General features: G+C 46.1%; 1 long non-coding RNA gene across 1 annotated transcript in view; it reads left to right on the top strand.

Moving 5' to 3' along the window:
- The first annotated feature begins 16,714 nt into the window (after positions 1-16,714).
- LOC134339412 (uncharacterized) overlaps positions 16,715-21,860 on the top strand; it is a 78,794-nt gene continuing 73,648 nt past the window's right edge. Inside the window, exon 1 of the long non-coding RNA XR_010016395.1 lies at positions 16,715-16,934. This is a non-coding gene — a long non-coding RNA (uncharacterized LOC134339412). The remainder of the gene's footprint in view (positions 16,935-21,860) is intronic.

Here is a 21,860-nt window from a genome sequence, read left to right as displayed (position 1 = left end):
AATCCTGTGCTCAATACTTTGATTTATGAAGAGCAAAGTGCCAAGATCTCTCTTCATGACCCTATCTGCCTATGACGCGACTTTCAAGGAATTATGGGTCTTTGCACCAGATTGCTCCATGGATCAACAAACTCCACATAATAAGTTTAATTCTGATTCTAACTCTGCTTCCAGCTCCTGCATTTTGTTTGATTTTCATCCGTATGGGTAAAAGACAGGTCTGTCACCAGTCTTCACCGAGCACAGAAGCAGGCCATTCAGTCAACAGTGTCCATGGCAACCATCAAGCAGCTATCTAGACTGACTCCATTTACCGCCCTACCATGCATTGGTGACTCAAGTGCTGGCAGAGCCCGTCCTTGAGTGTTGCGAGCCACAGCGTTAGTCTAGAATGGCGCAGTCAGCTCCTGACCTTTCACTGCGTCGATGAAACGCCACAGTCTTCACCGCCTGTGCCAGCCAGTTCTGACAGCCCTTCCCTCATTAGCCTGATGGCTGGTTAGAAAAGTGAAATTACACTTACTTGCAGGTCAGCTTCACAAATTAGGTTTGAGTTAAAGCTGCAGTTCAGCGTCATTAATGCAGCAGAGCTCCAGAAAGAGGAAATCATTACTTAAGAATTAACATCCATTCTGAGTGATGTGTGAACTCGAGGGACGGTACTGTCACAGAAAACCCAAAGGCCAGCAAATGCAGTTAACCCTTCAATGACTGGCTCACAGTTTGGGAAGGTGTTATCTGGGGACCATTAGCCTTCGATGTGTCATTAATCTTTTTGTGTGTAAATACTCCTAATCAAAGTGAAGTCTGTTAATGGCAGGAGAAGGAATAACTTCTACCTAAGGGAGTCTGTGACAGGATTGCATATTCCTCAGTCAGGTGTGGAGTAAAATACTGTCAACACTTCTTCACATACTGCCTGGTCAGGAATATCATGATTGCTACAGAGTAAAAACTCCTCCTTCACACTGTCCTTTCACGATCTGCCAGGACATCAGAAGGTTCAGCCCAGGCTGACTACCTTGGCAAAGTTCAGGGACTATGTACATGCCAAGTTAGCTGTGGAAATAGAACACCCATAGTCCATGGGTAACATAGAGGTACCTCAAGACTATTGGGCACCCTAGGGGATAAGTGTCATCCTTGATGAAGATGGGAATGTCTTAGTTTAGTCTGTGTTAGTCATAATTTGTCTGGTTTTTGTTTGCAATGTGATTATACAATTGAACGGTAGTAGTTGGAATTTATAATAAATGTATTTTTGTTTTTAAAAAAAGACAGGAAGAGCACAGTTTAGTAACAAAAAACAACAAAGAAAGGAACAGGAAAAAAAATAAGGTGGCCAGACACGCAATGAAAGTCCGATACATTAACCCATCATAAACTTCCAGGGTTGGGATAAGCTAGACACAGAATATAGTTAGTTCCCTCTATACTGTCTGTAACATTTCCTGGAAAGGTACACAATGGGTTAAATACAATGCAAACTACCTCTGGACTGTCCCATATGACTGTCCCAGGGCAAGGACAGCAGAGAGTAAGGCTCCCTCTACATAGCACTGTCAAACACTCATAGTTCACAAAAAACATCCATTGTAAATGGTTACATTAATTCTCATCTGTCCCAAATGTAGAAACGACTCCACCAGTGAAATATTTCCCCCTTTCTGCAACCTGGCGTTCTCTCATTAGAGACAGTGGCTGCCTTAAGGCGAGTTAAATCAAATTTATCAGTAGCTTGGCGTAGGAGAGATGACACTCACAGTGGGGGCATGGATGATAAAAGTTTTTTCCATGCTACTATTCCTCATCTTGTCGAATGTACAGTATAAACTCTCAGGTAAAACATACTTAAATAGTGACATGCTGAGAGCAAGAACCTGTGAAGCCTTGACAAGCTGCTTTCTGTTTGATCCATCTAAGTTTCCACTTCAGACCCGAGGCAGGATTTCAACCCCAAACATCAGTGATATTTTCCTCCCCAAACGGATGTTGCTTGACCTGCAGAGCATCATCTGAGGACCTCCCATACATGGCTTGCTGCGTTAAGTTTCCATCTCAATGTTTCCTTGTCCAATCTGAGGCCATTTGTGAATGGGCAAGTCGCTGTGGCGTGGGTGGAACCAACAGAGAAAGGGTGAAGAATGAGAACAGGAGTGTTGTCAGCAGTAAGGGGATAAAGAAAGAAAAAAGGATGGGGTGATGGAAAAGAAGGCAAAGGATGGAAAGTTATAAGCAATGACTTAAACTCTTGTCAGACTCCTGATTGGAAATCTTGTATGATGTTGGACTTTGACCTCACAATCTACCTCATTATCATCTTCAAAGTTCAAAGTACATTTTATCATCAAAATGTGCACAAATTACACCACCTCGAGATTTGCCTGCCCACGGGCAGCCACGAGACAAGAAACCCGAAAGAACCCAATTAAAAAAAGACCAACACCCAATATGCAGAGAAAGAAAGAAAACAAATCAAATCAAATAAAATCATGCAACCAACAAAGCAAGCATCAGCATTCAGAACAAAATTGAGTCCGTAAACCTGAAGTTGGCCGGAGTCAGCCCATAGTCTCGGTCTCAGTCCATCAAACAGAGGCGAATCGCTGTGAAGCTTGCAGTCGCTAAGCCCGGAGCTTTATTGTTTACCTGCACTGCATTCTCGCTGTAGCTTTTACACTTCATTCTGAATTGTTATTGTTTTGTCTTTGTAGTAACCTTTACCTTGAAAAAGGCACACTCCACAACTTCATGCCAAAGAAACAACTTTACGTCGAACTTCAAAACCGTTATGTATATACAGAGACTTTTTACAACCCATACAGCATGGCAGGGACACTATATACAAAGCCCACCAGAAGTAAAAAGAATGGAAGTAAAACCCCTCCATTATCCTAATTAGTATTAACTTACTTTTAATAATTCTCACATTACAACAGTCTTGTTTTACCTCAATGCACTGTGTAATGATTTGGACTGTATGAGCAATATGCAAGCCAAGCTTCTTTGAGTCACAATCATGGAAAAATACAGCACAGAATTAGACCCTTTGGCCCATCTAGTCCATGCCAAACATCTAATCTGCTGACTGCTATTAACCTGCACCCAGACCATAGCCTTCCATACCCCTACCATCCATGTACCTATCCAATCTTCCCAAACATTGAAATCAAGCTCGCATCCACCGTTTGCGCTGGCAGCTTGTCCCACACTCTCACGACCTTCTGAGTAATGACATTTCCCCTCATGTTCCCTTTAAACTTTTCACCCTTCACCCATGACCTTGGCCCATGTAACAATAATAAACCAATACAACACAATGGAGGGAGGGGAGTAAAAGAAAAAGTGAATGGTATGTGGAAAAGATGAAAAGAGGGGAGGATGTAGAGATAGAAATGGGAACAGAATTAAGCCGTTCAGCTCATTGATCCTGGTCTAGCACTCAGTGGGATCATGGGTAATGCTCTGTCTGTACCATCTTCCTGCTCTCTCCACAACCTCCTTGTGGGCAGAAATCTGATCAGCTCCTTCTTAAATATATTCGGTGATCTGGATTCTACAGCCCACTGTGGTAGAGAATTTCACCTGTTCACCATCCCCTGAGCAAAGATGTTTCTCCTCGTGTCAGTCCCAATATTTTAGGAAAAGCTTCTTCCGATCTGCCTGGAGATTGCTGAAAGGCTCAAGAACTACTTTGTCATTTCCCTTTTGCACTATGTACAGTATTTATTTGTTTAGCTTACAGTAATTTGACGTCTTGTACTGTAGCGCTGTTGCAAAATAACAAATATCATGTTGTGATGATAAACGTGACTCTGATTCTCATTCTTACCCTGTACCCTGGGACTATGACCTCCCTTTGTTCTAAATACCACTGAATAGGGGAAACATCCCACCAAGGTGCCCCTCATTCTTATAAATCCCAGTGCGAACGGAAGAGAAAGAAATAAAAAAAATAATGAGGCAGAAAAAGAGAAAGAAAGGCAAGAAAATGTTGGAAATACTCAGCAGATCAGTCACTCTCTAGTCTCTATTTACAGCTTATCTGATGGATTTTATTCAGGGGGGGTTTATCCCACTGTCACTCTCCCCAGAGAACATCTGAGTAGTGTGGGGTGTGACCTACTCCACAGTCCTTCTCACCAGCTATCAGTGTGGGGCAGGAAGCCTTTCCCATTCAACAGGACAAAGCATATTATTCTTTCTTAAATCACTTCTTTACAATGGGCTGGACATTCCTTGTCAAAAATCTAAACCCAACACTAGGCCAGTTCCATCCCCTTTCAGGTAAGGATCCTTAAATAAGACCATAAGAGATAGGAACGGAATTAGGCCATTCAGTCCATCTAGCCTTCGCCACCATTCGATTGCGCTGATCTTTTTTTTCAACCCTATTCTCCCACCTTCTCTACGCAAGCCTTAACCCACTCCCAAGCAAGAAACTAACAACTTCTGCCTGAAGCACATCAGATGACTTTGGCCTTCACAGCCATTTGTGGCAACAGATTCCACAGATTCACCACTCTCTGGCTGAAGAAATTCCTCTTCATCTCCATTTTTATCTAACTCTCAGGCTGTGCCCTCTGATCCTAGACTCTCCCACTAATAGAAATCTCTCCATGTCCACTCTATCCAGGACTTACAGTATCCAGTAGGTTTTCAGCGAGATTCCTCCCTTAAGCTGAGAGTGGGCACCACTTGAGAAATACTTGCCCTGGCTGTGCCTGAGACCTTGGGCCAATCATCGGTCCATGCATTGCCTGTGGGATGCCCCCTTCCCAACCTATCCGAGGACATCTGCTCCAGCCCGTGGACAGCGAAGCAGCCGTCTGTGCTGAGCTGCCTGGCCGATTTGTCAGCTGACGCCTTGGAAATGCAGTGTCTGTGACACTCCACAATAACAAGTCAATCAGAGGCAGGACAGAAGCATTTCTTTGCTCTGATTGGAAGATGCTCCTCACTGGACAAACGGGGCAAGTTATAATGACCAGAACTGAGTTCCGAGTCACCCAACCCGGTAGCCCCCACAACTAGCCTGAAAACAGGTTGAGTGAACTCGGCCTTTTCGCCTTGGAACAACGGACGATGAGAGGTGACCTGATAGAGGTGTATAAGATGATGAGAGGCATTGATCGTGTGGATAGTCAGAGGCTTTTTTCCCAGGGCTGAAATGGCTGCCACAAGAGGGCACAGGTTTAAGGTGCTTGACAGTAGGTACAGAGGAGATGTCAGGGGTAAGTTTTTTATGCAGAGAGTGGTGAGTGTGTGGAATGGGCTGCCGGCGACGGTGGTGAAGGTGGATACGATAGGGTCTTTAAAGAGACTTTTGGATAGGTACATGAGGCTTAGAAACATAGAGGGCTATCGGTAACCCTAGTAATTTCTAAGGTAGGGACATATTTGGCACAACTTTGTGGGCCGAAGGGCCTGTATTTTGCTGTAGTTTTTCTATGTTTCTATGTAAAACTGGGAATATCAGAAGAATTCCCAGTTGTGCAATTGGTCGCTCTCTGGCAATTACAGGTTTTGACAATTGTCCTGAACACTAGAACAGTGGCCAACTGATTTCTGGATGACGCAAACAACAGGAATTCTGCAGATGCTGGAAATTCAAGCAACACACATCAAAGTTGCTGGTGAACGCAGCAGGCCAGGCAGCATCTATAGGAAGAGGTGCAGTCAACGTTTCAGGCCAAGACCCTTCGTCAGGACTAACTGAAGGAAGAGTGAGTAAGGGATTTGAAAGTGGGAGGGGGAGGGGGAGATCCAAAATGATAGGAGAAGACAGGAGGGGGGGGGATGGAGCCAAGAGCTGGACAGGTGATAGGCAAAAGGGATACGAGAGGATCATGGGACAGGCTGTCCGGGAAGAAAGACAAGGAGGTGGGGGAGGGACCCAGAGGATGGGCAAGGGGTATATTCAGAGGGACAGAGGGAGAAAAAGGAGAGTGAGAGAAAGAATGTGTGTATAAAAATAAGTAACAGATGGGGTACGAGGGGGAGGTGGGGCATTAGCGGAAGTTAGAGAAGTCGATGTTCATGCCATCAGGTTGGAGGCTACCCAGACGGAATATAAGGTGTTGTTCCTCCAACCTGAGTGTGGCTTCATCTTTACAGTAGAGGAGGCCGTGGATAGACATGTCAGAATGGGAATGGGATGTGGAATTAAAATGTGTGGCCGCTGGGAGATCCTGCTTTCTCCGGCGGACAGAGCGTAGATGTTCAGCAAAGCGGTCTCCCAGTCTGCGTCGGGTCTCGCCAATATGTAAAAGGTCACATCGGGAGCACCGGACGCAGTATATCACCCCAGTCGACTCACAGGTGAAGTGTTGCCTCACCTGGAAGGACTGTCTGGGGCCCTGAATGGTGGTAAGGGAGGAAGTGCAAGGGCATGTGTAGCACTTGTTCCGCTTACACGGATAAGTGCCAGGAGGGAGATCAGTGGGGAGGGATGGGGGGGACGAACAGACAAGGGAGTCGCGTAGGGAGCGATCCCTGTGGAATGCAGAGAGACGAGGGGAGGGAAAGATGTGCTTAGTGGTGGGATCCCGTTGGAGGTGGCGGAAGTTATGGAGAATAATATGTTGGACCCGGAAGCTGGTGGGGTGGTAGGTGAGGACCAGGGGAACCCTATTCCTAGTGGGGTGGCGGGAGGATGGAGTGAGAGCAGATGTACGTGAAATGGGGGAGATGCGTTTAAGAGCAGAGTTGATAGTGGAGGAAGGGAAGCCCCTTTCTTTAAAAAAGGAAGACATCTCCCTCGTCCTAGAATGAAAAGCCTCATCCTGAGAGCAGATGCGGCGGAGACAGAGGAATTGCGAGAAGGGGATGGCATTTTTGCAAGAGACAGGGTGAGAAGAGGAATAGTCCAGATAGCTGTGAGAGTCAGTAGGCTTATAGTAGACATCAGTGGATAAGCTGTCTCCAGAGACAGAGACAGAAAGATCTAGAAAGGGGAGGGAGGTGTCGGAAATGGACCAGGTAAACTTGAGGGCAGGGTGAAAGTTGGAGGCAAAGTTAATAAAGTCAACGAGCTCTGCATGCGTGCAGGAAGCAGCGCCAATGCAGTCGTCGATGTAGCGAAGGAAAAGTGGGGGACAGATACCAGAATAGGCACGGAACATAGATTACTGACCTCTACCTTGCCGAGGCACAGCGACAACTCACGGATACCTCATTTTATTTTCCCCTCGATCGTGACCCCACTAAGGAGCACCAGGCCATTGTCTCCCACACCATCACCGACTTTATCCGCTCAGGGGATCTCCCATCCACTGCTACCAACCTTATAGTTCCCACACCTCGCACTTCCCGTTTCTACCTCCTACCCAAGATCCACAAACCTGCCTGTCCTGGCCGACCTATTGTCTCAGCTTGCTCCTGCCCCACCGAACTCGTTTCTGCATACCTCGACACGGTTTTATCCCCCCTTGTTCAATCCCTTCCTACCTATGTTCGTGACACTTCTCATGCTCTTAAACTTTTCGATGATTTTAAGTTCCCTGGCCCCCACCGCTTTTTTTTCACCATGGATGTTCAGTCCCTATATACTTCCATCCCCCATCAGGAAGGTCTCAAAGCTCTCTGCTTCTTTTTGGATTCCAGACCTAATCAGTTCCCCTCTACCACCACTCTCCTCCATCTAGCGGAATTAGTCCTTACTCTTAATAATTTCTCCTTTGGCTCCTCGCACTTCCTCCAAACTAAAAGTGTAGCTATGGGCACCCGTATGCCTGCCTTTTTGTTGGCTTTGTGGAACAATCTATGTTCCGTTCCTATTCTGGTATCTGTCCCCCACTTTTCCTTCGCTACATCGACGACTGCATTGGCGCTGCTTCCTGCACGCATGCAGAGCTCGTTGACTTTATTAACTTTGCCTCCAACTTTCACCCTGCCCTCAAGTTTACCTGGTCCATTTCCGACACCTCCCTCCCCTTTCTAGATCTTTCTGTCTCTGTCTCTGGAGACAGCTTATCCACTGATGTCTACTATAAACCTACTGACTCTCACAGCTATCTGGACTATTCCTCTTCTCACCCTGTCTCTTGCAAAAATGCCATCCCCTTCTCGCAATTCCTCCATTTCCGCCGCATCTGCTCTCAGGATGAGGCTTTTCATTCTAGGACGAGGGAGATGTCTTCTTTTTTTAAAGAAAGGGGCTTCCCTTCCTCCACTATCAACTCTGATCTTAAACGCATCTCCCCCATTTCACGTACATCTGCTCTCACTCCATCCTCCCACCACCCCACTAGGAATAGGGTTCCCCTGGTCCACACCTACCACCCCACCAGCTTCCGGGTCCAACATATTATTCTCCGTAACTTCCGCCACCTCCAACGGGATCCCACCACTAAGCACATCTTTCCCTCTCCCCGTCTCTCTGCATTCCATAGGGATCGCTCCCTACGCGACTCCCTTGTCCATTCGTCCCCCCCATCCCTCCCCACTGATCTCCCTCCTGACACTTATCCGTGTAAGCGGAACAAGTGCTACACATGCCCTTACACTTCCTCCCTTACCACCATTCAGGGCCCCAAACAGTCCTTCCAGGAGAGGCGACACTTCACCTGTGAGTCGGCTGGGGTGATATACTGCGTCCGGTGCTCCTGATGTGGCCTTTTATATATTGGCGAGACCCGACGCAGACTGGGAGACCGCTTTGCTGAACACCTACGCTCTGTCCGCCAGAGAAAGCAGGATCTCCCAGTGGCCACACATTTTAATTCCACATCCCATTCCCATTCTGATATGTCTATCCACGGCCTCCTCTACTGTAAAGATGAAGCCACACGCAGGTTGGAGGAACAACACCTTATATTCCATCTGGGTAGCCTCCAACCTGATGGCATGAACATCGACTTCTCTAACTTGCGCTAATGCCCCACCTCCCCCTCGTACCCCATCTGTTACTTACTTTTATACACACATTCTTTCTCTCACTCTCCTTTTTCTCCCTCTGTCACTCTGAATATACCCCTTGCCCATCCTCTGGGTCCACCCCCCCTTGTCTTTCTTCCCGGACCTCCTGTCCCATGATCCTCTCATATCCCCTTTTGCCTATCACCTGTCCAGCTCTTGGCTCCATCCCTCCCCCTCCTGTCTTCTCCTATAATTTTGGATCTCCCCCTCCCCCTCCAACTTTCAAATCCCTTACTCACTCTTCCTTCAGTTAGTCCTGACGAAGGGTCTCGGCCTGAAACGTCGACTGCACCTCTTCCTAGAGATGCTGCCTGGCCTGCTGCGTTCACCAGCAACTTTGATGTGTGTTGCTTGATTTCTGGATCAAGTTAGTTTCTCACATGTCCTCCAAGGCAGGAGGATGAGGGCTTGCAGTCGCTCTGTTACACTGAGGAATAGCTACACACGATTTACCAGCCCAGTACCTGTATCTTTCACAGTTTAATCATACATTTATTGCTTCAGATTTTGAAAGATTGTTTCCTGCAGCAACAATGAAATATTGCTGGTGATTTTTTTATCCCTCATGCATTAAACTAAAAATTATCCATAGACAAATAGGGATGGATATTTTTCTTGCAGCCCTGAAGAGATAAAAGGCTTCATGGGCCTTATCCTGAAAAGGCAGCTACAGTAGCACAGAGTATTTGAGTCACACAGCTTCAGCCCATCGAATCCACACTGACTTTGCTGGACAACAAAGATTTTGCTTCCTGAATAATTTTGGGTGTGTCTTATGGATTTTGGGCTGCTGATCATGAAAATCACCATGAAATATCCCTATCATGCAGATTTTTTTAATCACCTGTATTTGTTGTTTCAGTTCATAATTCAAGTCAGAATAACTGATGGCAAGATTAAGGAAGGAATTTTGTTGAGCCACAAATCAGACAGGCCAATTTGAAAAAATTCTAGTGGGACCAGAGAAAATCACATGGAAAGCATTTAAAGATGTTGTTGAAAATATTCCTATCAGTTACAGAGCACCAAGCTACGTGCAGCAGGTTGACAACACGCTTCAAGCATATAAAACCATGAAGTATAACATGTCACTAAAGATTCATTTACTGCATTCCTAGCTAGACTTTTTCCCAGCAAATCCTAATGCTGTCAGAGAAACAATATCAGGGCTACTGGAACCCATCAATGCTGGCTGATTATCACTAGACCCTTAAGCGAGAAGCCTCAGACCCTGAGTACAAATGAAAGTCATCAACAAAACATTTTTAGCCTGGTTTACTATTGCAAAGCATCAGCACTGTTATGCAATTAAACACGTCATATTCAATAAAAGTTAATTTCTTGTTTCTCAAAATTCCTATGTGAAGTATCTGAAATTATATTTGTGTCAACTTCAAGTGGTCTATCACAAACAAAAAAAATTCTGAGGATGCAACTCTTCCGAAAAAAAACTTGGTAGCCAGTGTTTCTTGTATCGCTTTATGTTAACGTTACATTAATCTCATTTCATCTCCTCAGGTTCCCATCAGCATCCCCCTCCGCCCCCACCCAGATTCGACCATTTGCCTACACGTCAGGGTAGATTTACAGTGGCCAGTTAACCCACCAACCTGCATAAGCCTGGGAGGATACCAGAGCATCTGGGGAAATGCCATGTGATAATAGGGAGAACATGCAAACTGCGCACGGACAGCACACAAATTCAGGATCGAATCTGTGCCACTGAAGGTGTGAGTCAGCGATTCCACTGCGCAGACCATTTTCAGGGGTGTAACTTGGAAGAAACCAGGGGTTCAGAGATAGGATTAAGATTTCTTTGGTGACTTTCTTAGAGAGATTTCTTCAGAACAGAGGTAAGGAGGAACAGTTTTTAGTTAGAGAGTAGTGAATCTGTGGAATGCTCTGCCACAGGCTTCATTGGAGGCCAAGTCCATGGGTATATTTAAGGCGGAAGTTGATCGTTTCCTGATCAGTCAGGGCATCAACGGATATGGTGAGAAGGCAGGTGTCACAAAGGGGGCGCTGGTAGCAGACCGAAATGCAAGACACATACTTATACAAGCCGGGACTCAATTTCATCTCCACACGAAAGTGGGACAGGACCATCCGCTGGGTAACGGCAGAACGGCCTGACTTATCCAACAGAGGCAAAGACAAGACAAGACAAGACAGGTCCCCCCGTGGGGCAACAGCAGAATGGCCTGACTTACCCCACGGAGGTGAAGACAAGAAGAGACAAACACCGAAGAACGACAGACAGTTCCATCTCTGCATTGGTGATTGAACTCGACAGTGGTGCAGGAGAGGTATCCAGGCAGGGAGTCAGGCGAGGGGGAAAAGACAGGACAGTCCAGCAGGATCTGCCTAGAACCTAGTGGGCAGCTGTCCAAGACAGTTGCGGCAAAGACTGATTCAACTCTCATAGCAGTAAGGCGAACCAACAGGTGGTTCCTCTGCCCAGAAAATTATCCGCTGCCCCAGAGTCCACAAAACCCTTCACCTGCCTCAGGTTCATATCCCAGGCAAACACCACCTTCATCACGATACCAGAATCCGTGGAGTTGGGTGTCGTGACTGCTACCGTCACAGTCCTCCTGACGTTGGACAGTCTTAGCAGTCTCCCAGGTGGCTGCAGCTTAGGACATTCGGCCCACAGGTGACCTGCTTCCCCACAGTAAAAGCAGCAACCTTGCTCCGGCGCCAGGGTCTCTCATTGGCGGAGAGTCTAGTGCAACCAACCTGCACGGGTTCATCTGGATCTTGAGCAGGCGATGGGCTGGTCATGTTCCAAGGTTGGGGAAGGGAACAATATATTGAGTCTGGGCTCAGGCTAGCCCTCTTTGACCTCACGATGTAATCCCACCTACGCTCTGCCAGACCATTATCATGACAGATGGACCTTTAAGTTCTCTGCTGGCTCTCCCAAAGCGAGGGCATTCTTCAGTATATCTCAGTGGTATAGCGTGGCCAAGGCCTCCCTGTTTCAACCACTCTCCTGGCTCAAGGTCTGAAATTCAATTGCGTGGTCGTCTGCTGAGCATCCCCCCCATCGAACCTTCATCAGGCCGTCTGAAGCTCTGCTGGCTCCAGCTGGGTGACGAAAGACTTTCCTTATGGCGACCACGAATTCCTCTGAGCCCAAGCAAATCTCTGACCTGCGTTCCCAATGCGTGGTGGCCCAGGCCGGGGCTCTCCCAGTCAGAAGAGAGATAATGAAGGCCACCTTTCCGTGCTCCAAAAGGAACCAGGATGGCTGGAGCTCAAACACTAATGAGCACTGGATGAGGAAGCTGTGGCAAGAACCCGGGTCTCCATCGAATCTCTCCGGGGTTGCAAGATGGACTGGCTCCGCAGCAGGACCAACTGGCTCCCCCAGGCAGCTCTGACCTCCTTGCCCAAGTTGATCAATGGCCACCCGGAGACCGTGTATCTCCAGGCTCTCTCGGGAAATAGCTTCACTGTGGCTGGTCACGTCGGATGCAAGACCCCAATGCCAGGCTGGGTCGATATTGGCTCAATCGTACTGCGACGAGAGTCCTTGATGCGAATGAATGGGACCCAAATGCTGGAGAGTCCAAGGATAGGATCGAGACACAGTTTCAAAATGGATCGAGAATCTGAGCACAAAACAAATGCCAACAGCTGCCGTGTATTTTCTGGTTCCGTCTTCTGTACATCTCTCCCCTATCTGATTGTCCTGTAAGAGTTTGTGTGGAAGTTGTTGCTTTCCACTCTTGCTGGTTAGTCTGAGTGGGATGGATTCCAAGTGTTCCATTAAAACCCTTGATGCCACCCTGTCGTTAATACCAGCCAGACCTGATATTGGGTCTCGACCTGAAACTCCATTGTTCATTTCCCTCCATAGATTTTTCTACCTGACTTTGAGTTCCTCCAGCATTTTATTCATGATTTTTGGCATCTACAGACTCTCTTGTGACCATACTCACCCGTTCTTCCATGTTTTGATGGACTGGTACAAAATGAAAGCTGGAGGGGGTGCGGTTTGGACCAGGATGATTTGAATTACTTGGTCCATCCAGCAACATTTGTGTATTGATGAGATCAGACCTTTTCAGCTAATGTCTGTGTTTCCTCTGTAGTCTTTAACGGCTATGAAACATACAAAATGCTGGAGGAACTCAGCAGGCCAGGCAGCATCAATGGAAAAGAGTACAGTTGACATTTCAGGCTGAAATCCTTGAACTGTTGAAGGGTTTTGGCCTGAAGCATTGTCTGTTTGGTCTTTTCCATAGATGCTGCCTGGCCTGCTGAGTTCCTCCAGCATTTTGTGTGTGTTGCTTGGATTTGCAGCATCTGCAGATTTACTCCTGTTTGTGATATGGCTATGAAATACTGGCTAAGGAAATGTGTTCTACAGAGGCAACCCCGTGTTATGGTCATTCAGGTCACAGAATTCAAAAATCACATTGCAAAAGTTTGAGATAAAATTTGCTGCTATGGAATTTCTGTGAATAAAATATAAATCAGCAAGAGATTTTTTTTTTCGGTTTGTGTTTCTTGATGCTTAAAGATCTTGAGGGCTGAGATGTTGAGACGTTTCTGCCCTTGGGAGGGAGTTGAATAAAGGGATGTAGTTGCAATGTTACAGGACAGTCTCTTAAAACTGAGGTGAGTGGAAACTAATTCTCACAGAGGGTGATCAATCTTTGGAATTTTTCACTTCAGGGAGTTGCAGTGGCCAGATCAATTAGAGCATTCAAAGAGGAGATGATTACATTTTTGAAGGATCAGCAAATTAGGGGCTGAGGGGAATTGGAACAGGAGTTGAGGCCTGGAGCAGATTGATAGCATTAAATGACAGGGCAGGCTTGAGGGGCTGAGTGGCTTCCTACTTCTCTCATGCTCTTGTATTCTAAATGAAGTCTTTGCTTTCCCAGTGCCTGGCGGGGTCATGGGGAATTTCCAGTGCCGCATCCGGGCCATTCAGCCTTTCACGACTACATTTGGCCTTCAGCATTCCACCTATTCCAGCTTATCTGACATCCTGCTGCTTCCAACGTTTCCGCTTCCCTTTCCGAAAGAGGAGTGAGGCGAGTCCGCAGTCAGCTATGTTACGTCCAGATGGGGAGCGGTGGGTGTGGGTAGGACTGTGAAAGCCTTTATACCCAGGTCCAGGGCACTGTTGAGGTAGACCTTACACAGAGATAGGGTGTGAGCAGTTGAACAAAGAATGGTACAGCACAGTACAGGCCCTTCGGCCTGTATATTTAAACCGACTCCATAATCCTACATAGCCCATAATCCTCCATTTTTCCTACATCCATGTGTCTATTAAGAGTCTCCTAAATGTCCCTGATGTTTCAGCCTCACCCACCCCTCTTGGCAGTGCAGTCCATGCACTGACCACCATCTGTGAAAATCCTACCTCTGACACCTCCCCTAACATTTCTTCAGCTCGCCTGAATTGAATGTCCTCTGGTATTGGCCGTTGCTGTCCCGGGAAAGATGTGCTGGCTCTCCACTCTATCTATGCCTCTCATAAACTTATACATCTTTGTCAAGTTGCCTCTCATCCTCCTTCACTCCAAAGAGAAAAGATCTAGCTTTCCAGATAAGACATTCTCTAATCCAGGCGGTATCCTGGTATATCTCCTCTGCATCTAAAGCTTCCAAATCCTTCCTATAACGAGGCGAGCAGAGCTGAACTCTTTACTCCAAGATGATGGGACTTCTCCCTTGCGGAAGCAATCCTCGTTTTGGAGATGCGTGAGGGATAGGAACCTGAACCATCAGTAACAGTATGACGACTTGCACCCATCTGCGCCAGCTTCCGAGGTTTAGACACGCTAACTCCCTGGCGCAGCCACTCTAAAGGTTCACGACAGTCCCGTTAATTGGCAATCATGTTTTGGGCACCAATGATTGAGCATTTAAGGAGCACCTGAAGTGGATAAACTGTGGATAAACAATAACACTCTTACAGCTTTAGAAGCACAGATGGACTCAAAGTGTTTCTCTGGAGCTTTGGAAGCTGAGTGCCAACCTGATAGAAAGATATGAGATGATGAAATGCATCAATAGATAATTCTATTATGTCCTACTATTCTATTATTGCCTGGCATCTCCACCCGGGCAGGGCAGTAACTTAGCATTTAGCATTACACTAGTTCATGTCACTGCCTGTGAGGAGTTTGTACGTTTCTCCCTGTGACTGTGTGGGCTTCCTCAGCACGCCCCGATTGCCACCCCACTCCAAAGGTGCATGGGTTAGTAGGCTAATTAGTCACATGGGTGCAATTTGGCCGGGGTGGGCTCATTGGACTGGAAGGGCCCCTTACAGGCCTGGATCTCTAAATAATAAAACAAACTAGTTCCCTTCATTACTCCAGGGTGCAAATGTCAAATATAGATGGACATGGGTTTAGGGTGAGAGGGGGGAAGTTACCAGAGGATGTTGGAGGCAACTGTGTTTGTTACACAGGGTGTGGTGGGGGCCTGTAGCAGGCTGCCGAGGGAAGAGGAACTCAAGAAGCATTCAGACAGACACACGAATTCACAGCATGTGCAATTAGTTTAAACTGGGATCGTGGTCAGAGGGACGTGGTGAATTGTGTATGATCGACCTGGTCTCTTGATGACTTTAGGCGTTTAACAACCATTCTCACTTTCCTAGTTCTGACAAGGATCTTTGACCTGAAACGTTAACACTGCATCTCCTTCCATGGGTGCTGCAGGGCCCCGTGAGGATTTCAGCATTTTCTGTTTTTTTTGTTCCAGAGCATTAACTAAGTGCTGTTCTGATGTACAGAGGGGTGCAGGCACTGCAAGGGAGCCATGGGGCAGACCATTGACGTCCGCCAATGCCATTGCACACAGATTGTTTAAAAACCCCTAACGTTTTACCTAGCTGATAACTGACGATTGCGAAGTTATGGAGACAGGATAAATTGTTATGCAAATTCTGACAACGTATTAAGTATTTTTGAATGCTTTATGAATAAAGTATATTACAAAATAGTAAAAATACTTTCAACATTATTGTAGGATTTCTGCTTGAGTAAGAAGTTTGTAGTTGGTTAGTTGGTTGTGAAATTGGATCTCACACACATACACCCTCCTTCTTTCCCTTATCCCTCATCTCCATGGCTGCATTTACTCCTCACTACTATGGCAGCCATAGGGAAAAGTCAAGACTGAGGCCTTCTTCCCATGAGTCCTCCTAACACATGTTGTAGCTTTGCGATATCAGCAAAGACAGTCAGAAGAGAAATAGACCCTTCGGCCCACCGGGTCCATGCCATCTATCATCCTCCCATTGAAACCAGTCCAATATTATTCCCATTTCATTCTCCCCACGTTCCCATTCTCCCCTTCATGGGGAGAGTGGCAAACTCCTCATAGACAGCACCTGAGGGCAGGATTGAACCCCGGAGTCACTGGAACCGTGAGGCTCCAGCTCTGTCATCACTGTGGTGGGAACCACACCTCAGATACCAACCGGCCCTGCAGTCAGGATGAAAACCACCCAGACCAAATTGTTTTTGGTTTTCCGATGATGACAATGTTTTTGTGTGTGAGCTCAGCTGAGGGTTCACATCTCTCTCTCTCTCCCTCCCTCCTACACTCTCCACCCATTTTTCCCACTGTTTACTTTCTCCCTCCCTCTCGCTCCGTCTTCACCCCCCACACACACACACGTGCACAAGCCACACGTTGCGTTGGGGGACATTGTGATTCGGAGCACTCACTAAATCAAATGGGTCACATCAAAGAAAACACGGAACTGCGTGACTGGAAACCTCTCGGCAGATTCACCACACAATCTGACCTTGAAACGAAGAACGGCAAAGAGAGATCTGATTGCCGCGATTTGTCGGGAATTATGGCCCCGAACAATGTCAAAGACTATTACATTGAAACACGCTAAAGTGGAAATAAACAACGAGAGCTAAGTGTGTGACCACATGGAAGGCTGACCCGGCGACAAGCACTGAGCCGTCTCGCAGTCCATTCGGCCCAGGCGGGTGTCTCCCTCAGCGGGTACACAGGAAGAGGTGAGGCATACACACACACTAACCTGCTTAAAGCCGACCCTTGCTTCTCCCTGTCTCTCCAACCCGGTCTCCCTCTCTCTCCAACCCGGTCTCCCTGTCTCTCCCACCCCCCTCTCGCTCGACTCTCCAGGCGAGCGACGTCGTTTGAGTTTGCAGTTCATTCCGCCTTTTCTAATTGCGCTATATTACCATTGAGCGACGGGCTATTGAACTGATGGCAGCTCAGAGCTGCTAGTTGTGCGTTCACTTTTAATTATATTTCGCCAAAATGAAAATAAATGAATACATTAGTCGTTTTTTTTTGGAGGTTTTAGGAGTTGGGGTAATGAGTTGGTCAGATTAGCAAGTGAGATGTATTGCATAAGGAAGTTTAATACGCTGGAGTGGTCGCACTGAATTGCATCAGCCTAGTTTCTCCAGAATTGAACTAAAACATCAATTTGTGCTCATTTGTTTATGTGCGGAAGCCATTTGCTCTCCTCAGGGGTGTTAAATCCTTTCTCCCATTTCCTATTACCCCCCCCCCACAAATGCACCAAAATGCAAAAACTATATGCAGTACCTTGAAAAAGTATTCAACCCCACCACTATTTTCACATTTTACCGTCTCATTTTCTAAATTTAAAATATTTTGATGTAGGATTTTCGAGCTAATCTACAAAACATTGTGTATTGTGTCAAATCAAAACAAAAAAAATTCCAAAACCTGTCAACAAATGACTAAAAATTAAAACAGCAAATTTGTGAGGCTGAAGAAATATTCATCTTCTTTGTAATCACTATGCTAACTTTCCTCAGATGCAATATATTACATTACCAACTCACCTAATTTGTTGATATAGAAAATTGGAGGATCATCTGATTTAAATAAATTCCACAAGAATACTGTAAAAATGTCCCGTCTGTGTAAGGTCCCAACAGTATGGTAGATTTTCAACAGATCAAACCAGAATGAGGATAAAAGAGCATTCAAGCCAAGTCAGGTTAATGATAATGGAGAAGCACAAATCTGGGGAAGGACACAAGACTATCGGAAAGGCACTGATCATATCTCGGAGCTCAGTGTGGCCCATCCTGAAAAAGTGGGAAAAATATGAAAGCACAGCCACACTGGCTGGGACAGACCACCCCTCTAAAGAGCGACACTTGTAAGGGAGGCTACTGTGACACCAGTCACTCCGAGTGAGCTGCAGAAGTCAATGGTTCCAACTGGAGATGAAGTTCATTCCTCCACAATCTCTAAGGCCTTGCACAGAAAGAGTATTTATGGAAGAGTGGCAAGGAAGAGGTCCCAACTAAAAAAAACACATATCCTTGCCTGTCAAGTCTTTGCTAAGCATCTCTTAGAAGATACTATAAAGATGTAGAAAGAAATGCCTTGTGGTCAGATAAGACTAGAGTGAAATGTTTTGGCCTCCACACTTAGTGGTACCTGTGACGTAAATCTAATAGTAACATATATCCCTGCTGTAAGTATGGTAGAGGTAGCATCATGCTATGGGGATGCTTTTCAGCAGCAGGGACTGGAAATATGGTCACGATTGATGGGAAGGTGAATGCTGCTAAATACAGATCCTGGATAAAAACCTGCTAGCCTCTGCCAGAAAGCTTAAACTGGTGAGGAGGTTTGTCTTTCAGCAGGACACCGACCAGAAGAACACTGCCAGAGAAACCATGGAGTGGTTTCAAATGAAGAAAATTGGTGCCCTTGAGTGGCCCAGTCAGAGTCCTGACCTTAACCCGATCGAACATCTCTGGCGAGACCTCGAGATTGCTGTCTCCCTAAGTAACCTGGCACAGCTTCAGCAACTTTGCAAGGAGGAATGAACAAATTTTGCTCCACTACATTGTGCAAAGCTAACAGAGACTTATCCAAAAAGACTACTGGCAGTAAAAGCTGTGAGAGGTAGTTCAACAAAGTACTGAACAAAGGGGGATGAATACTTTTGAAATCCTAATGTTTCAGTTGTAGAATTTTTTAGTTTTTCATCCTTTACAATTTCCCTGCTTTTTCGGGTTCTACTGTGGAAAAAAAGGAGCAAACGATATACAAAGAAAAACTTTTCGTTAGATTGTTCAAAATCCCTGGTTGTAATACTAATTATGTGAACAAAGGGTTGGGCTGAATACTTTTTCAAGGCATTGTATGTGTTAAGGTGAAAGGTTAAAGGTGAAGTGCAGTGCTGCTGTTGCCAAAAAAGCAAAATGACCAGCAAAGGTTATTTCTCAGTGAGCTTGGATGTTCACCCAGGTGAACAGGGCTATGGAGGGGGAGAGAGAGGGAACGAAAATGGACAGGGAGAAAGAAGAGGGTGAGGGGGAGGAAAGAGGTGGAAAGAGAGTTGGGGAAAGCAAAGGAGGGAGAGAAAAATGGGAAGAGTGAGAAAGAGAAGAGATGGAGAGAGTCATGGAGAAAGAATCAGGAAAAGTAAAGGAGGGAGAGAGAAATGGAGTAGGGAAGAGGAAGAGTGACAGCCAAACAGAAGGAGAGAGTGTTAGAAAGAAAGAAGGCAAATAGAGTGAAGAAGAAAGTGAGAGGGAGAGGAAGCATAACAGAGAGGGAGAGAGGAAGACAAAAGGAGATAGGTGGGAAAAGAAAGAAAGCAAAGAAAATGAAATAAAACCAGATTTTAAAAAAGATAACCTAGTACCACACCTGAGACCTTAGGATGTTTCTTGTATTTTAGAGCTAATTTTTACAGCAGCCATTATAGCTAACCAGGATGAAGATCATCGGGCAATTCTCCTGTCAAGCAAGCTGGGTGCCTATGCCTCTGTATAGGTCTGAGACTGACTCTATCCATAAAACTTAGCTGTAACTATCCTCCACTCATTGCATTATCTGAAGTAACCCTGCCTTGGTTGGAAATCATCGTTTGTTTCCTTTACCCATTCTCTCCACTGATTGAATGATTTTGTTTGCTGTTGCTCAGTTGCCTGGCCCCAGCTCTGATTCATTGCCTGTTGCAATTTGACATTGTGAGTGTTGGGGTGCAGGAAAAGGTTAGGGCTACTTTAACCACACCAGTCTTCAACAGAGGTGTGCTGGTTTGATACCACTGCTTGTGGCTCACACCCAGTACAATGAGTTCACATCACCCTTACCAAAATGGAATTTTGAGCAAAGGAAGAATTCACACAGTATCAGCTCTCCTGGAATTTCATTTACCAACCATAGTTTATTCCAGGTCCAGCCAATTTTGCAGAATCGGTTCGAAACCTTTGCACAGTGCAAACAGGAGATAAAGATACTGGGATGTCTGTCTCCATGATTCTTATGCTTCCTGAGATTCCAGCACCTGCAGTATTTCCATCCCATCATTGTGGGGGACCAGACAAAAGACCCAACCTTGACCCTACCCCTCAATCCCATCCCTTCTGGGGATCCCTAGCCCGCGAAGGTTTGAACCAGAACCCAGATGTGGCAACTCAGGGGAAAAATCTACCAGGTGGGGGTGGCATGGTATCATGGTGGTCAGTACAACACCCTACAGAACCAACGGCCCGAGTTCAATTCCCACCGCGGATTGTAAGGATTTTGTGCGTTCTTCCCAGGATCACGTGGGTTTCCTCCGGGTGCCCCAGTTTCCTCCCATAATCTGAAGACATACCGGTTGTCATTGTAAATTGTCCCGTGATTAGGCTAGGGTTAAAACAGGGGTTGCTGGCCGGTGCGGCTGAAAGGGCCAGGAGAGCCTATTGCGCATGGTATCTCGATAAATAAGTGTGTCAGAGTCAAATGAAGCCTTTGGAAAACAGTTTTGGGGTAAAGAGATTCAAGTGGAAAGATAAACGCAGAAGCCAGAAGCCGAAAAGAGCAACCTTCCAGGAATATCTGCAACGCCCACACTTCAAATGTTCCAGCCCTCCAGAGATAGTGAACAGATTCACTGTGACAACCAGCAACCTAGATTGGATGGGAAGGACGGGACATATATAAATAAACTGAATGTCTTCCGTATTTATTGATTGCAGGAGAAACAACAGCAGCACCAACAATAAGGCATTAAAACAAAGATCTTTGGGTTGTGTGAGAATTTTAATTAACTTAAGTTAACTCAAATTATTGGACAGAAACCTCCAATGAGTGGAACTAAGCACTGTGGTGATTTGAGGTCAGATTGTTCAGCTTCAGGTCTGACTTAATCTAATTAAGTGAAATCTGGTGGGAAAAACTCGATGTTTCAAAGTGAAACTGTTGATGTTAACTCATATGAGTGCAAGAAGTGAAAAGTTTAACTTCAATAAAGGAAGTCCACTCTACTGTTCTACAACATCCTCGTTTCAATATCTCAATCAGGATATGTTAATCTGATTATAACCTCTGCATCCATTTTCACCCTGCTCACAAGTATCATGCAAACTCCACAGAGACAGCCACAGTCTCCACATACTGTATTACATGCTGGGGGCAGGAGGTGGAAGTTTAAGAGAATATAAGCAGAGTGGGATAATGAGCATTAGTCTCACCTTGATGGGCTGAAGGGTCTTTTCTGTGCACCTCCTCCCTTTTGTTCTGTGACAGTGCCAGTGTTTCCCGGTTACTCCTGCCTCACAGATGCCGCCTGCTTCCCCTCTCAGTACGATGATCCCGATAGCCGTCTGAGAGAGGTGGGGTACAGTGGGAGTGACAGGAGGATGGAAAAGGGGACCAAAATCTTGCCGGGGAAGTTGTAGAGGTAAATGAGGAGATGATCAGGTAACTTTGTGGAGGAGGATGAGGGAGATTAATGGGTGGGTGAAGGGAAAGTGGAGTATGAAGAGACAGACAGGATACTGTATGTAAGGGCACTGTTAGGATGTTGGGGAAAGAGGGCAGAGAGGGTAAGGGTGGTGAATCTGTGGAATTCATTTCTCCAGGCGCTGCGGAGGCTGTCATTGGGTATATTTAAAGCGGAGATTAATAAGTGCTTGATTAGCCAGGGT

The sequence above is a fragment of the Mobula hypostoma genome, chromosome 29, assembly GCF_963921235.1.
Source record: "Mobula hypostoma chromosome 29, sMobHyp1.1, whole genome shotgun sequence".
In the NCBI taxonomy this organism is placed as follows: Eukaryota; Metazoa; Chordata; class Chondrichthyes; order Myliobatiformes; family Myliobatidae; genus Mobula; species Mobula hypostoma.
Note: the sequence above shows the minus strand (reverse complement) of the source record. Positions and strands in the feature narration are given on the sequence as shown.